This window comes from Equus przewalskii, chromosome 15 (assembly GCF_037783145.1).
Source record: "Equus przewalskii isolate Varuska chromosome 15, EquPr2, whole genome shotgun sequence".
Classification (NCBI taxonomy): Eukaryota; Metazoa; Chordata; class Mammalia; order Perissodactyla; family Equidae; genus Equus; species Equus przewalskii.
The window spans coordinates 47,710,688-47,729,072 of NC_091845.1; the positions used below are offsets into that span (position 1 = coordinate 47,710,688).

General features: G+C 43.0%; 1 long non-coding RNA gene across 1 annotated transcript in view; it reads right to left on the reverse strand.

Annotated features, from left to right (window-relative positions):
* Window positions 1–18,385, reverse strand: part of LOC103557667 (uncharacterized) — an 88,303-nt gene that overhangs the window by 15,292 nt on the left and 54,626 nt on the right. The gene's annotated exons all lie outside the window — the stretch shown is intronic.

Here is an 18,385-nt window from a genome sequence, read left to right on the forward strand (position 1 = left end):
CCCAGCCTTGGAGTAGAAAAGGTCAGTATAGTCTTCCCATGGGAAGGGGTCACCTAGCCTGATAATTAAGAGGTCAGGAGACATTTACTTAGGTGAAGATGTGGTATAAGAGTGTGCTAGGCAAAAGAAACAGTATGTATAAACCTCTAGAGGAAAGAGAAAAGAAAGAAGGAAACAAGAAAAGAAACAAGATCTGTGTGCCTGGAAAACAGATGGCAGGGGTAGGGGATGAGGAAGGGCGGGGGCAAGGGACAAGCCTGGACAGACTGGGAAGACAAGTCTTGGGGCCTAAGAGCTAGTCCTTGGAGGACTTTGTAAGTCACAGTGAAGGATCTGGACTGTATCATGCATGTAGCATGGGACCATTAGAAGGTTTTAAGCAAGGTAAATATGCAAAATTTAGAAAGATAACTCTGGATACAATGCAGAGAGCTGGACAATATAAGGGGCAGGCATGTTTGGAGACAATGGCGATATTGTGGACTTTGTGGCTATCTCCCCAGCAATCATTCCTCCCTCAGTTCATCTTTACAGCAGTCATAAAGTTTGGTAAGTTTGACTTCACCCAGTTCCTGGAGTGGGCTCTGATGGACTTAAATGAAACAAAATAATCTTATCTCTTTTTCCAGAGACTAGTTCAAGAACCAGGTATAAGCCAATCAGCTTTTGGCATCTCCCTGTCTACGGATGGAATCAAGACCAATTGATGTGAAGATGGAGTGTTTTGTTTGGAATTCTAGGACACATGCTCTCTTTCATTCTGGACTGTATGGGTATGAGTCTATGAAGCCTGAAGCTGCTGCAACCTTTTTGTCACCAGAAGGGCAGCCAGAGTTGAGGAAGAAGTTGGACATGGGAAAAAAGGAAAAGCAGAAGAAATTTCCGAGAAATAAAACTAGAGCTCTGAAGGCAATATACTTCTGGCCTTTACAGTTTAAGCTGGTATACGTCAGATCTTCTGCTACTTGCTTCTTCAGAGCACTCTACCTGCTATAAATGAGGGAGTTCATTTTTGTAAGCTGATTTTGATGTACCTGTGGGATGTCTAAGTGGTGCTGCCAGTTGCTCACTTTTCTCAGTCATAGAGTCAGTGGTTTTCTTATCAACGTCTGTACTCTTTATATTTTAAGACTATAATAAGACTATTAGCCATGAATTTGGCAAATATTCTTGTCTAGTTTTCTGTTTTCACTTTTGTTTGTTTATCATGGATGTTGACATCCAAACGCTTTTACTTTTCAGTTTGATAAATCTACTAATTCCTTCCTTTGTGAATACTTGTATGTCAGAAAGTCAGAAAGGACTTTGATATACTTTAAACTTTCCAGAGCCTGGATGGTCTCCTGTGGGGAACCCATCATATTCCACCCCTCTGACCACAGAGATTGGTCATGGATAAGCACCTGTTCCAAGATGGCCCACTGAGAGTCAATTTCAGGACGTTTATGGGAACTGCTGGGAAGCACGGGCTCTCTCTCTTTCTCTGCTGAGGATCCTCAATGCAGGGACGGAAATTTAGACATGCTCATCACTGTCTTGCTACCATTACGGAAGAATCTTCTAGAGAATTAGGCCAACACAAGGAAAAGCAGAACCAAAAGATGGTGAAAGAAGGACTGAGTTCTGATGACATCACTTAAGAACCTGGATCCCATCACGCCCAAACTTTTGGACTTTTCATTACATAAGTCAGTAAATTCTCTTTTTTACTTACGTTAGTTTGGTTTGGGTTTTCATCACTTGCAATCTAAAGAATTGGGCAATGAAAGGCATGGAACATAATCTCACTCCGAGATGGTTCTTTTAGAGATTAAGACTTTCCCAACCACCTCTGCTTCAAAGTGCCTTTGTCCAAGTTGCACACATCCCCCACATAGAGGGGCTTGGCCTGCTTGGAACATTGTCATCGCCCAGTTCAGCTTGTCTCCCTGATGGTCTCCAGATGACTGTCACTTGGGGAGGGATCAAGAAAGACAGCATGACAAAGGATAACAGGATAGAAAGATCTGGAATAGTAAAAAGGCCTGTTTCTCCTACACGCTGGTCTCGTCTCAGCCTCTGACTCAATGTGATGGTTCTGCATCCAGATATGCCTGCCTTCAAACATCTGTTTTTCCTATGACCTGGGAAAATTTCCTAATCTCTCTCTGTCCTTTCAGCATTCTCAAAAGCAAATGCTCAATGGAGCCAACAATACCTACTTCTGAGAGGATGTTGTGGACATTAAAAGAGATAAATTATGTTATGTGAAAGCATGCTTTAGCTTGAGACCTGTATTAGTCAGAGTTCTCCAGAGAGACAGAGCCAAATAGGATATATGTGTCTTATTGGTTATATAAATACACATGAGAGAGATTTATTTTAAGGAATTGGCTCATGTGATTGTAGGAACCGGCAAGTCTGAAATCTGCAGAGCAGTCTGGAGACAAAATTTCTTCTTCCTTGGGGGATCTGAGTCTTCTCTCTTAAGACCTTCAACTGATTGGATGAGGCCAACCCACATTATGGAGGGTAATCTGCTTTACTCAAAGTCTACTTATTTAAATGTTAATAACATTTTTAAAAATACCTTCACAGCAATATCTAGACTTATGTTTGACCAAACAACTGGATACCGTAGCCTAGCCAAGTTGACACACAAAATTAACCATCACAGGACCCAATGCAACATAGGCATTCTAATATAGGGCTTTTTAAAATTTGAATTAACTCAGTTTACCCTAGCAAACTCAGCAGCAGTCCTATGGTTTGCTTTGAAGTTTAGCTTAATAATTATTCAGCAATTAACAACATAGTACTTTACAGTTTATAGAGCCATTTCTTATGTGGCGTTCCTTTGCAGATGTCAAGGTACCTGGGGTCTGGCCAGAAGGATTATTAGCCCCATTTTTCAGAGGGAAAATATGAGGTTTAGTGAGAGAAACCCATAAACAGCTCACTACAGTCTCCTGTTGCAAGTGCTCAGACAGAGGTGGGCACAGGGGAGTACAGAATCCCCCTTGTACTTGCTTTGTTTGCTTTGGTTCCAATAAAGAAGGTCAGATGCTTCGTGTACATCGAACTCCCTTTATTATCTTGTCTCTCAGACTACTGTAATAATTACCCCACATCTAAAAATTATTTAGTTAATTAATTTTAGTTTTCCTGCTGGATAAGGAGTATCCTCTGTCCTTTGATCTGGGGGCCTTGATATGGCTCAGGTGGTCCCTGAAGCCCAGAAATTTAGACTCCTTCCTGCCCAGAAGCCCCTTACCAGGCCTGATAACCACTAAAGCAGGGATCATAGACCCAAATGCTGACAAGGGCCAGGTATGGAACTTATTGGAGTGGGGAGTCTGAGGGGGGAGCATCTTCAGCACACTGGAGTAGCACGTCCTATCATAAGGTGACAGCTGGAACTCATGTCCAGAACACTCTGGCTTTGGGGACCCCAGCCCCTGTGTTTCCAAATACTTTAATACCCCAAAACAGGAATTTTTCAGGTGAAATTTCCTGATTTGAATTGGCAGCCAATTCAAGTTGGTTTTTAAAACTCGATGAGGGCCAAATAAAACACATCTTCAGATAATCAATCCTGCCCAGTAGTTAAAAGAAAATAAAATCTGCTCTCCCTTGACAAGCTTGGCACGTATATTATCTGTCTGCTCATAAGTAAGTGAAGTAAGAATTACTACATTGTGCTACTTCTTAGGTGCGAGATAAGAGGATCTTCCCTAGGAGATTCAGAGGCAGAGAAAATGGGGACCTGCTCACTGTCCCCATCAGAGGTCAATTAAGATCATCTGCTACTCCACCTGCTGCCTAGCCATCCCCCACCACACCTGAGTGCCCATCCTCCAACCTGCCCTCATCCCTGACTCAGAAATGCTCCTAACAGCTGTGTATATAGGAGAGCAAGCTGAAGACTGGAGAGCACACCTGCAACACCCCTAAAACACCCAAATGTCTCCAGCTATCTCTGCCCTCCATTTACAACTTAATGGGAGAGAGTGTCAAGATGGTGGCATTGGCAGACTCTGAACTCATCTCTTCCCGTGGACACAACAAATTTACAACTACTGTTAGAACAGTTACCCCTGAGAGAGAACTGAAAACCAAATAAAAAGAACCCCTGCAACAAGCAACAGTGCTGTCTGAGGTGGAAGAGGCAGAGATCCCTTTATAGACAGAAAAAATGCCACCTTTGTGAGCTGCAGTGCTTCATGGCCAGGAGCTCCTAAAGTACACAGCCTTCCCTGGAGGAGCAGGGGAGCTGAGCAGGGAAGCATGACTGCTATAAGCACCTTTTGGATTCAGCACAACTGAGACAAGTGTCACCATATCTGACTTTGCTGACTACTAACAACAATGAGGAATACCACCAGAGAAGCTATCAGACATAAGGGTGAAAAAAGTCATGCTCTTAAAGGAACCACACACAAATTTGCCCATTATGGAAAGCAACCTAAAATCACCAGAAAGAAAGGTGCACAGTCATTTGGTGAAAAAAGACTCACCTGATAGCCTCTGGATGTATCTTGGTGAAGAGTGAGACCTCTCCAGGGACTGAGACATTGGTGGCAGATATTACTGTGACCTAGTACAGGCATGCTGACACAGATGTTGGTAGATGCCATTGGAGTTCTTCCCCTGGCCTGTTAGCTCAGGATCTGCCCCATCAACTAAAGCACTGATTTAAAACACATTATGTTTTATGCATAATGCAGCTCAGCCAGGGCAGGCTGCCCATCCTAGGGACTTATCTCACCCAACAGCAAGTCCTCTGGCAAGTAGTGGGCCCACATAGGCGGGGTGCTTGGAACCTCACCAGCTGGGTAAGTAGGTCCATCTCTGTGGCATAGGGCCTGCACAAGAGGCAGGCCTGCATTGGTGGAGCATCTGTGGCCTAGGCAGTGGGGTGACTGGATCTGCCTCAGTGGGTCAGGGCACACCCAGCAGGACTGTGTTGATGGGGTGTGTGGCCCTATGGGTAGTGGGGTCTTGTCAACTGCAAGATACCTGTGCTTCCCAAACAGGAATAGGGAATTGCATACACATAGGGGATTGGCCCCACCTTCCAAAGCCTTAAACAATTGGGTGCTCTCATGCCCAGGACCCACCCCACTCAGCTGCAATCCTGAAAGAGCTGACAAGAGCCTTGCAGGCTGGAGGCCTATAGTAATTGTAAGCCCCTGAGCTTAGCAACCAGTCACACTGTAGCCCTACTCACTTAACATAAAACTGCAATAGGAATGTGCTATTATACCTTTCAGCCAATGGTACTAGGGCTCCCCACACCTGATAAACTGACTGGAGGGTCTGTAGCAGCCACACACAGCTGAGCATTACAACTGCCTGGCCAGGGGGACAACCTAGCTAGAACTGCAGCAAGAGCAACCTGCCACAATAGGACACATGTAGCCCTGGAGGGGACACTCCAGGAATATTTGGAATTGGTGATGAGAGGGAAGCACACTTCTGGGCCTCATAAGGCATCTCTTACATAAGGCCACCTCTGCAAGATCAGGAGACATAGCTGACCTACTTAATACATGGATATAAGCACAGAGAAAGAGGCAACATGAGGAGACAAAGGAATATGTTCCAAGTAAGGAAACAGGACAAAACCTCAGAAAAAGAACTAAATGAAAATAATAAACAATCTACCTGACAAAGAGTTCAAACAAAAAGTCATAAGGATGCTCACTGATCTTGGGAGACGAATGGATGAACTCAGCGAGAACTTCAACAAAGAACTGGAATATGAAAGAAAACCAATCAAAAATGAAGAATGAAATACTGGAAATGAAAAATTCACTAGAGGGACTCAATAGCAGAGTTGATGATAGAGAAGAACAGATCAGTGAGCTGGACGAAGACTAGAGGAAATCACCCAAGCTGAACAAATAAAAGAAAAAAGGACTAAAAAGAACAAGGACAGTCTAAGGGACCTCTGGGACAACATCAAGCGCACTAACATCTGTATTATAGGTGTCCCAGAAGGAGAAGAGAGAGGCCAAAGAGGAGAGAATTTATCTGAAAAAATAATGGCTGAAAACTTTCCTAACCTAATGAAGGAAACAGACATCCAGGTACAGGAAGCACAGAGAGCACCAAACACAAGATAAACCCAAAGAGGCCCATTATAGTTAAGACACATTATAATTTCAATAATCAAAGATAAAGAGAGAATCCTAAAAGCTGTAAGAGAAAGGTAACAAGTTACATAGAAGGAAACCCCACAAGGCTATCAGCTGACTTTTCAGCAGAAGTCTCACAGGCTAGAAGGGAGTGGCATGATATATTTAAAGTACTGAAAGGAAAAAGCCTAAGGCCAAGATGCCTGGCAAGGTTATCATTCAGAATGGAAGGAGAGATAAAGAGCTTCCCAGACAAGCAAAAACTAAAGGACTTTATCACCAAGAAACCAGTTTTGCATGAAATGCTAAAGCGACTTATTTAAGTGGGAAAGAGAAGACCACAGATAAGAGTAAGAAAATTATCAATAAAAAAAGCAATAAAATCACTGGTGAAGGCAAATATGCAGTAAAGGTGGCAGATCAATCACCTATGAAGATAATATGAAGGTCAAATGGCAAAAGTACTAAAATTATCTATTTCCAGGATAAGAGGGCAATGGATACACAAGCACAAAAAAAGATGCTAGATATGATATCAAAAACATAAAACTGAGATGAGGTGGGTAAAAGACTAGAGCTTTTAGCAAGAGGTCAAACTAAAGAGACCATCAACTTAGTATGAATTGCTATATATGTAGGTTATTATATATGAACCTCATGTTAATCACAAATCAGAAACCTATAATAAGTAAGCAAAAAGATAAGACAAAAGAAATCAAACATATTACTAAAGAAAGCCATCAAACCACAAGGGAAGAGAGCAAGAGAAAAAGAAAGGAACAGAGACGAAGCACTAAAACACTCAGAAAAAAAAAGCAACAAAATGGCAATAAATACATATTTATCAATAGCTACTTTAAATGTCAATGGACTAAATGCTCCAATCAAAAGGCATAGGATGGCCAATTGGATTAAAAAAACAAGACCCATATATTAAGCTGCATACAAGAGACACACTTCAGACCTAGAGACACTCACAAACTGAAAGTGAAGGGGTGGAAAGAGATACTCCACGCAAATGGCAAAGAAAAGAAAGCTGAGGTAGCAATACTCATATCAAACAAAATAGACTTTAAAACAAAAACTGTAACAAGAGACAAAGAAGGGCACTACATAATGATGAAGGTAATGATTCAACAAGAGGATAAAATACTTGTAAATATCTATGCACCCAACATAGGAGTGCCTAAATATATAAAGTAATTATTAACAGACATAAGAGGAGAAATAGAGAGTAACACAATAATAGCAGGGGACTTTAACACTCCATTTACATCAATGGATAGATCATCCAAACAGAAGATCAACAAGGAAATATTGCCCTTAAATGACACGTTAGACTAGATGGACTTAGTAGATATATACAGAACATTCCATCCAAAAAACGCAGAATACACATTCTTTTCATAGGCACCTGGGACTCTCCACAGAACAAGTTTCAATAAATTTAAAAAGATTGAAATAATACCAAGCATCTTTTCTGACCACAATGGTATGAAACTAGAAATCAACTACAGGAAGAAAATCAGAAAAGCCACAAATACATGGAGATTAAAGAAAATGCTACTGAAACAGTGACTGGATCAATGAAGAAATCAAAGGAGAAATTTAAAAAAAAAAATACCTGAAGATAAATGAAAACGAAAATACAACATGCCAAAATTTATGGGTGACAACGAAAGCGGTTCTAAAAGGGAAGTTTATAGCAATACACGCCTACCTCAACAAACAAGAAAAATCTGAAATAAACAATACAACAGTGTGCCTAAAGGAACTGGAAAGAAGAAAAACAAACAAAGCCCAAATTCAGTAGAAGGAAGGAAATAATAAAAATAAGAGCAGAAATAAATAAAATTGAGACAAAAAAAAAGTAGAAAAAAATCAGTGAAACTTAGAGCTGGTTCTTTGAAAAGATAAACAAAATTGATAAGCCTTTAGCTAGACTCACCAAAAAAAGACAGAGAAGCCTCAAATAAATAAAATCAGAAATGAAAGAGGAGAAATTACAGCAGACACCTCAGAAATACAAAAGATTGTAAGAGAATACTACGAAAAACTATAAGCCAACAAATTGGATAATCTAGAAGAAATGGAAAAATTCTTAGAATCATACAACCTTCCAAAACTGAATCAAGAAGAAATAGAGCATTTGAATAGACCGATCAACAGTAAGGAGATTGAAACAGCAATCAAAAACCTCCCCAACAATAAAAGTCCAGGACCAGACGGCTTCCCCGGTGAATTCCACCAAACATTCAAAGAAGACTTAATACCTATCCTTCTCAAACTCTTGCAAAACTTGAAGAGGAGGGGAGGCTTCCTGACTCATTCTACTTAGCCAACATTACCCTGATACTTACAGGGCAATATCACTGATGAATATCGATGCAAAAATCCTCAACAGAATATCAGCAAATCGAATACAACAATACATTAAAAAGATCGTACACCAAGATCAAGTGGGATATTGCAGGGATCCAGGGATGGTTTGGCATTTGCGAATCAATCAATGCGATATACTACATTAACAAATGAAGAATAAAAATCATATGATCATCTCAATAGATGCAAAGAAAGCATTTCACAAGATGCAGCATCCATTTATGATAAAAACTCTGAATAAAATGGGTATAGAAAGACAGTACCTCAACATAATAAAGGCCATATAAGACAAACCCACAGCTAATATTCTCAATGGAGAAAAACTGAAAGCTATCCCTCAAGAACAGGAACCAGACAAGGATGCCCAGTTTCACCACTCTTATTTCACATAGTATTGGAAGTCCTAGCCAGACAAACCAGGCAAGAAAAAGAAATAAAAGGGATCCAAATTGGAAAGGAAGAAGTGAAATAGTCACTGTTTGCAGATGATATGATTTTATATATATATAACTCTAAAGAATCCACCAAAAATCTTTTAGAAATAATAAACTAATACAGTAAAGTTGCAAAATACAAAATCAACATACAAAAATCAATTGTTTCTATACATTAACAACGAAGTAGCAGAAAGAGAAATTAAGAATACAATCCCATTTACAATTGCAACAAAAAGAATTAAATACCTAGGAATAAACTTAACCAGAGAGGTGAAAGATCTGTACACTGGAAACTACATAACACTGTTGAAAGAAATTGAAGAAGACAGAAAGCAATGGAAAGATACTCTGTGCTCTTGGACTGGAAGAATTAACATAGTTAAAATGTCCATACTTCCTAAAGCAATCTACAGATTCAATGCAATCCCCATCAAAGTTCCAATGACATTTTTCACAGAAATAGAACAAAGAATCCTAATATTTATGTAGAATAGCAAAAGATCCTGAATAGCTAAAAGAATCTTGAGAAAAAGGAACAAAGCGGGAGGTCTCACATTTCCTGATTTCAAAATATAACACAAAGCTATAGCAACCAAAACAGCATGGTACTGGCACAAAAACAGACACACAGATCAATGGAACAGAATTGAGAACCCAGAAATAAACCCACACATCTATGGACAGCTAATTTTCAACAAAGGAGCCAAGAATACACAAGGGAGAAAAGAAAGTCTCTTCAATAAATGGTGTTGGGAAAACTGGACAGCCATGTGCAAAAGAATGAAAGTAGACCATTATCTTACACCATGCACAAAAACTAACTCAAACTGGATTGAAGACTGGAATGTAAGACCTGAAACCATGAAACTCCTAGAAGATAATATATAGGTGGTACGGTCTTTGACATCAGTCTTAGCAGCTCATTTTCAAGTACCATGTCTGACCAGGCAAGGGAAACAGTAGAAAAAATAAACAAATGGGACTACATCAAACTAGAAAGCTTCTGCACAGCAAAGGAAACCATCAACAAAATGAAAAGACAACCTAACAATTGGGAGAAGATATTTGCAAACAATATATCTGATAAGGGGTTAATATCCAAAATATATAAAGAACTCATACATCTCAACAACAACAAAAAAACTAACAACCCAATTAAAAAATGGGCAAAAGATCTGAAAAGACATTTCTCCAAAAAAGATATACAGATGGGCAACAGGCACATGAAAAGATGTTCAACATCACTAACTATAGGAAAATGAAAATCAAAACTATAATGTGATATTACCTCCCCCCTGTCAGAATGGCTATAATTAACAAGACAGGAAATACATGTTGGAGAGGATGTGGAGATAAGGGATCTCTCATACACTGCTGGTGAGAGCAGAAACTGGTGCAATCACTGCGGAAAACAGCATGAAGATTTCTCTAAAAATTAAGAATAGAACTACCACATGATCCAGCTATTCCGCTGCTGGGTATTTATCCAAAGCACATGAAAACACGAATGCGTAAAGATACATGCCCCTCTATGTTCATAGCAGTGTTATTCACTATAGCCAAGACTTGGAAGCAAGTGAAGTGCCCATCAAGGGACAAATGGATGAAGATGTGGTATATATACACAATGGAATACTGCTCAGCCATAAAAAGGGTGAAATCTTGCCATTTGTGACAACATGGATGGACCTTGAGGGTATTATGCTAAGTGAAATAAGTCAGATGGAGAAAGTCAAATATCGCATGATCTCACTCAAAGGAGAAGATAAAAACAACAACAAACAAACACATAGAGACAGGTATTAGATTGGTGGTTAGCAGGGGAAGTGGGGAGGGAGGGGGGCAAAAGGGGTGATTAGGCACATGTGTATGGTGATGGATTGTAGTTAGTCTTTGGGTGGTGAACATAATGTAATCTACACAGAAATCAAAATATAGTGATGTACACCTGAAATTTATATCATGTTATAAACCAATGTTATCACAATGAAAAAATTTTTGAAAGACTTAATGGGTTCATGTGATCACTTGCTTCAGAGAGATAGCTGTTCTGGGCAAGCCAAGGAAGGTAAATAAGTTCTCAAAGTGGTATCAGAGAACTTGACCTCCTGGCTATAGCTGAGGGAACCAACAATGGGTGCCCAGGCAAGGGCAGTGGACAGGTAGTCTGGTGAGCGTATGATGATTGGCTTAGCCCACGAGCACTACCCACCAGACTGAACCAATCAGAGAGGTCAAAAATACGAACTAGGCCCGGCCTAATTCCCAAACAACTTCCCAGTTATCTGAGGCTTGCCATCCATTTTCTAAGCTTCCTCTGAGCTTTGAATCCCTACAACAAACTCAACATTCTGGTCTTGCTACCTGAACAAGCCTAAGGCCAATGGCAAAGTAGGAGAGTAAATAGCATAATATTTGTTTCCTCTTGTCTGTAATGGATTGAGTTGTGTCCCTCAAAAAGATAGGCAGAAGTCCTAACCCCCGGTACCTGCGAAAGGGGCCTTATTTGGTAATAGGACTTTTTGCAGATATAATTAGATTGAAATGAAGTTTTACTGGATTGGATTGAGCTTGAATGACTGGTGCCCTTATAAGGAGAAGACAGACACACAGAGACACAAGAAGAAGGTGGCCATGTGAAGACAGGCGGAGATTGGAGTGACACTCTGCAAGCCAAGGAATGCTAAGGATTGTCAGCAACCAGCAGAGCCAGGCAAGGAAAGATTCTTCCCCAGAATCTTCAGAGGGAGCATGGCCCTGCCAATACCTTGATTTTGGACTTTTGGCCTCCAGAGCTGTGAGAGAATAAATTTCCATTGTTTTTTGCCACCCAATTCATGGTACTGTGTTACAGCCGCCCGAGGAAATTAATACAGTACCTCTGTGCTCTTGCCCAGGTCATTTCTCTGCCTGGAATTCCGTCTAACCCACCTTGTTCACTTGGCTTCATCCATCAAAACCCATCTACAATGTCCCTTCCTAAAATAAATTTAATCACACCCTCCCCCGCACTTCCACTATATCTTGTATGTATATCTATCACAAAAATTGTCACCCTGTTTTGTGGTCATTTGTTTACACGTCTATTGTCCCCGCTGGCTGATGTGCTCCCTAAAGACAGGAAACAGATCTTAGTGATCTCTGCACCATGAGTACCCGGCCTGAGCCAGCAACATTTACTGAGCTCAGGAGTAGCCTCAGGACAGCGGCTTCCAAATCCAGCTGTGCATCCGGAACTCTCAGAAGCTTCTAAAAACTACAAATTCCTGGGTCCCACCACATACCAACTGAATCAGAATCTCTGTGGGAAGAGCCCTAGAATCTGTTTTTTGACAAAGTTCCCTAGGTGGTTCTGATTCTACTGATCCTCAAACTTTTAGGGCATGCTGAGCACATCCACGCACCTCTTCTCATACAATTAAGCTTCAGCAAACTGATGCCCAGAGAGGTTAAGGGGCTTGCCCAAAGTCACATGGCTCCGAGTGATGAACCTAGAAAACAACTACACAATCTCCCTGTAACCTTCCCCAACCTCTGAGGATGGTTATGGAATGTTCCAGAAATAGTTCTTAATTGCTCCCCTTTTCTTATGAGATCTGTCAACTGACACCTAACGATATGATTTATTTAATAGACAAAACATAGGTTGCTGGATAATATTTTAGATTCTAATTTATGCTTCTTTCTCCTTGTATTTTTCACTTTCCCTCCCCCAATATGAGCAGGTAGCACATGGACAGGACAGAAATGAAATGTCCTACAAGAAGGCTGTCTGCCATTATCATCATCATCATAATTATTATATATTATTATTATTATTATTATTATTATACTATAGTCTAAACCCTTAGGAGAAGGGAACTTGCAGCACCTTGAGAAAAGCAAGAAAAGGAAATGATTTCCCGGCAGCCAGGAGACTGCCCGGTGTGGGACGTGATGCTCCACGTCTGCCTGTGTGTCCTCTCCCCACTGGGCTCTGAGCTCCGTGAGAGCAGGGCCAGATCTTTTTGCCCACTGCTCAATCCCCAGCACCTCGAACAATGCCTGCCACAAAGCTGATACTGAAAAAATATTTGCTGAATGAATGAATAAATGTGTGGGGGAGGAAGAGGCGAGTGTGAGAGGGGAGGCTTTGGGAAGCTTGGAGAAGGAGCCCAAGGACGGAGGCAGCCTGCTGCCCGCTAGGAAGAACAAGTGCATGAGCCTGGAAAGGGCCCCAGGGAGTGCTGTTGGGGTGTCCAGGAGCCCCCAGGGTGCTGCTTCTGTAGACCATCAGGGCTCCAGTGGGGAAGGTCCCCCTATCGCCCAGCCCAGGGACTGCCAGCTGCACCCGCTGCCAGCCTCTACGAGGACTTCACTTCCACACCGTCTGCCCCTCACAAATCACCCACCAGCACTGATGCCCAGCAGAGCCCCAGGACTTCACTCAGTCCGGGTCTAAATTTGCATCCCGTGGACATCCCACAGCACAACACCTTAGGACAGCCATAAGCCCAAGAACGGAGGAACGGGGCCCTGGAAAGTGTCTTCAGTCAGGCCTCCTGGAGGCAGAGTCTGAGACAGGGGCTCGGGAGCAGGTGATATGGGGTGGGAGATGCTCTTGGGAGAACCTTGTAAGGGTGTGAGGGGAGCAGGGTGGGGTAGGGGAAGAAGCTAAGCCAGGGCGTGTGGTCAGCTGACATCTGCGCTCAGCCTCATGGCTCAGAGAGCTCTGGAGTAATAAAGACACCCAGGCTATCTGCCTCGAGGTAAGAGTGCTGGACCATCATTTATTACATGCCACACAGGAGGAAGGGGCAGAACTCCAGGCACCTCCAGAACAGTGGCTTCACCCTCCGGAGAGCAACTCTTCGGAAAGGGTTGCAGGCGGGTGCCTTTCGTAGCAGTTCTGGCTGCTGAAAGGCATGACGGAGGGTCTGGGCAGGGCTCCAACAGATCCTGCTGCAGGAAGGACACCTCCTTCACCTGGCCTGGGAGGCAAGGAGCTGCACTGGCTCAGGACCCCCTGTATTCGTCTCCTAGGGCTGCCATAACAAATACCACATGGTGCGGGCTTCAGACAACAAAAAGCTATTCACTCACAGTTCTGGAGGCTAGAAATCTGAAATCAAGGTGTTGCCAGGGTTAGTTCCTTCTGGGCGGCGGTGGAGGGCAGGGGTCTGAGGGAGAGAAAATCTGTCCCATGCTTCTCTTCTCCCCTCTGGTGGTTGCTGGCAACCCTTGGTTTGCAGACACATCACTCCAATCTCTGACTCTCTTGTCACATGGCTTCTCGCTGGGTGTCTGTGTCTCAGTGTCTTCACACGGCCTTCTTACAAGGCCACCAGTCATTGGGTTTAGGGCCCCCCAACCCAGTATGACCTCATTTAACTTTGTTATAGCTGCAAAGACTCTATATGCAAATGAAGTCACCTCCACAAGTACCAGGGGTTAGGATTTCAACATACCTTTTTGGAGGGACCAGTTCAACTTCTAAGACCTCTGAGCTGGGAGACCCCCCAACTGAGAGCACGTGAAGTATGGAGAAGGCTGGCCCGTGCCCTTTGAGGCCTCGTGCCTCTGTGCGTCACCTGGCAGGGTCTCCCTGGCTCCCCGAAGTTTCCGCAGCCTCCCCATGGCTGAGGTATCGCCTGCGGAAGGCAGGTGTTCGTTTACTTCAGGGTTTCATCTCAGGCTAGGCCCAGCCTCCTCAGAGTCAGAGAGGAGTGGCAGAGCCAAAAAGGTTCTTTAACTGGATACAAGAGGGAAACGACAAAAAAGTGACATGTTTACTGAGCACCAACTATCTCCTTGAATGTGCACATGAAGAATCAGTGATAGGATGCACCAGAAACTGGTTACAGAGAGTGCCTCTGACAAGGGCACAGTTTTCTAGGGCGGGGAAGGGAGAAAAACTTACTTTCAGCCCATACTTTTTAGTACTCTTTGAATTTTTTATTATGAATGTTCATTACCTTTTCAATAAAGAAAGAAATTAAGCAAATCATCAATTTATCTGAAATGTGTTTTTTTTAAATTTCCTATAACTGTGACTGTAAGTGTTGCCCAAAAGAGTTTCTTCTGTATTGAATATTACAACTATTTATTGAATCAAAATTGCATATTTAGGGGCTGGCCCAGTGGCACAGATGTTAGGTTCATATGTTCTGCTTCGGCGGCCCAGTGTTCACTGGTTTGGATCCCAGGTGTACACCCACGCTTTGCTTGTCGGGTTATGCTGTGACAGGTGTCCCACATATAAAGTAGAGGAAGATGGGCATGGATGTTAGCTCAGAGCCAGTCTTCCTCAGCAAAAAAGAGGAGGATTGGCAGCAGATGTTAGCTCAGGGCTAATCTTCCTCAAAAAAAACCAAATTACATATTTATATATTTTGATAAGTAATTAGTAAACATAGAAAATAAAATTTTATTGGCAATACATCTTGGTGAATTAGAAGGTGTGTTTTTGCCTAATTACTTCACATGTCCATGGATAAATATAACATTGCTAGAATAAGATAGAATTTGACATCAATTTTATTCCTATATTTTAAATTATTCATACAAATAAATAGATTGGAATGGAAAGGTTTTTTTAAATAGCAATGACACTCAATTTATGGAAACTTTTCCAGGTGAAATGCTAAAAATCACATGATAGTCCAGCATCATCAAAGTGTATTCTAATGATCTGTCAGCCGCTAACTCCGTTAGCTCCTTCCTCAATTTTGCTGAAAGCACAAAAAGTTATCTCTTAGCTGATTCCCCTCTAAAGACAGGAAACAACTAGACAAGTGTTAAAAAAACAAAATTCAACTGAGTAAATCTGAAAGATCTTATTGGCTTTATTCAACAATTCATGAATCGCGCAGCATCCACTCTAGCTGATAGAAAGGAGCTCTGAGGAGCTGTCCAAAATGAAAGACTTTTGTAGGCAGAAGGGAGAGGGGACAAGGAAGATATACTGGGCAAAAAGTGGGTGGGTTATTGCGAGGTCACCTTCCTTTAGGGATGGCAGGGGTCTACCAGGTAGATTATCTAATTCATGCTGATTAGTTGGTTTTTGATTGACTGGTTTAAGATTCCATTTCTGGGAGAGCCAAAACTGTAATTAAGTTTTAGTTTGGTGATATGGCGCTTATCATAAGTGACTCCATTTTGGACCTGTTGTCTTCTTTTTTTTTCCTAAGGAAGATTTGCCCTGAGCTAACATCTGTGCCAATCTTCCTCTATTTGTATGTGAGCTGCCCTCACGACATGGCTACCAAGGAGTGGCGTAGGTCCACACCCAGGAACCAAACCCAGGCCACTGAAGCAGAGTATGCCAAACTTAACCACTAGGCCATGGGGCTGACCCCCCACTGTTGTCTTCTTTTTTACACAAAATCTCATACTCTTCCTTAACCCCTGAAGATAGTTATGGATTTTCATAAGCAGATCCTTATCTTCCAGTTTCCTTCCAGGATCTGTGAACATTTCAGCTACTTCCTCACTCTCCCCAAGGCCTGCCCCCACTTTCTCCTCTGATTCCCACATTCCTAATAGCAGGTCATTGATTCCATCACCATTCGGTGTCCACTATGACCCCATTCTCACTTCTTACCAGTTCTTAATTTCCTCTCTGGGGAGAGTGATGTTTCTAATGCCCCGAGTCTACTCCCTTGCCGTTGTCTATTGAGAACATCCTATTAGAGAACATCAAGTTTCTCTAATTCATCAGCCACTATTGATGCCTTTTGTCCTAGACTGTGGCCCCTCCCCCAGGAAGGTACATCTGTGACCATCACTAGAGCAGCAGCTCAAGTCCTTCCAACCAGGAGTCTTTGCATCCAGAAGCAAGGTTGCCTCTCCCAGGCAGCCACACCAACTCGGGGCAGGGAGGCAGTCAGCAACCCTGCTGTGGCCCCCCCCATGGGGTGTGTTCTTCTCACTTCTCAGCTGAAGGAGACACCCACTCGCTGCTGGGGTCTTGGTAAGCATACAGCCCTTGGCAGGAAATAAAACCACTCCCTCCCTCAGCTCCTTTTCAAAAAAATGTAAACCCAGACTGTTCAGGGCCAAGGGCTCGCCCTGCAGCACCACTGAGCGATCTGCCACTCCCTCCTCAGGGCGTCAGCTTTACCACTCACTTTTATTCATTTTTCTCCAGCACTAGTTCTGTGGTCCCCGCATGCCCATCACTTGCCTGCTATGGTTACAGTTCCTGCCTAGAGAGAGAGGGAAACTCTGAGAACACAGTGTCCACCTCCCTTCCCTGAGTGCCCCCCTCCTTGTAGAGAGCACTTGGCCGCTTCTCCAAATCCTAGACCAGAGTTCCCAGCCTTAACCTGAGATCCCTCCTGCACGGGGTAGAATAAGTGTTTATTTTACATAATCATTCATGAGACTCCCACAAAGTTTGACTGAAGCCTGGAGGCCGAGCTAGTGAAAGTTCACCATTTCCTGGGAGAAACCGACATGAAAAATGACCTTCTATCTGGTGTGCTGCATGTTACGTCATGATCAACACAGCACAGCGGACAACACAGCACAGGGGACGATGCCCCCAGCCTCACTGGGAAGAAAGCTGTAGAGCAGGAGGGGAAGAGGTACTGGCCTCTAGGAGCTGACCCAAGAACTAAGTTAAAGACTGAATGGAAGTTGGGAAGGGAAAGTAAAGGGAGCATCGAGTCTAAGAACACAGCCTATGTACCCTGGATGGCCCTTAGCCTCTCCCATTGGTTGGAGGTTGGGGGGGACCCAAGCTGGGAAGGGGTTCCTGCATGTGGCAACACTAAGGAAAATTAACAGAGGGGATTTGTAAGATAAATCAGGGTGGGTGCAGCAGACAGGAGCTCTTTTAGCATAAGTTCTAAAAATTATGCTAGCCAGGGGGATTATCAAGCATGTATGAACCTTTTTGAGGAGTAGAGGCAGATAATCAATCCAAGCAATGAGAAATGTCCAAATTTTAAAGATAAAAAGGTAGAATGAAGAAAAGGAAAGCCTTCCTTCCCTCCTCCCTCACTATGTAAATCCTCTCCCTGAGCCTGACTTCCCAATGGTCTAGGGGGAGGGAGGGGAGAAAGGAGGTGTGATGAGACTAGCCAAAGGCTGTGCCGATTTCCAAAGATGGAAAAGGAGTCTGAAGGCTTGCAATTTCTGGGAAAAGAGTCATGATCCAGGAAAAGAGGGAATCTAGGTACTTTGGGGACCCTAGAGTTTGACATTTCTAAGGTTAACACAAGCCCTACCCTCCAACCCCTGCACCGTATGGTGCTAGTGGAGACCATATGGGAGCCTAGACTTCCACTGACACCAGGAAGTAATGAGTCACCCTCCTTCCCCCTACAGGGGTGGTGTCAGTGGAGGCCTACTGCAGAGTAAGGACTTTACCACTGCCTGGTGAGTATGAGGCCACTCACTCCCTCTTATGTCAGTGAAGGTCACATGGGGAGCAGTAACAAGGCAGTCTTACCTCTTCCACTC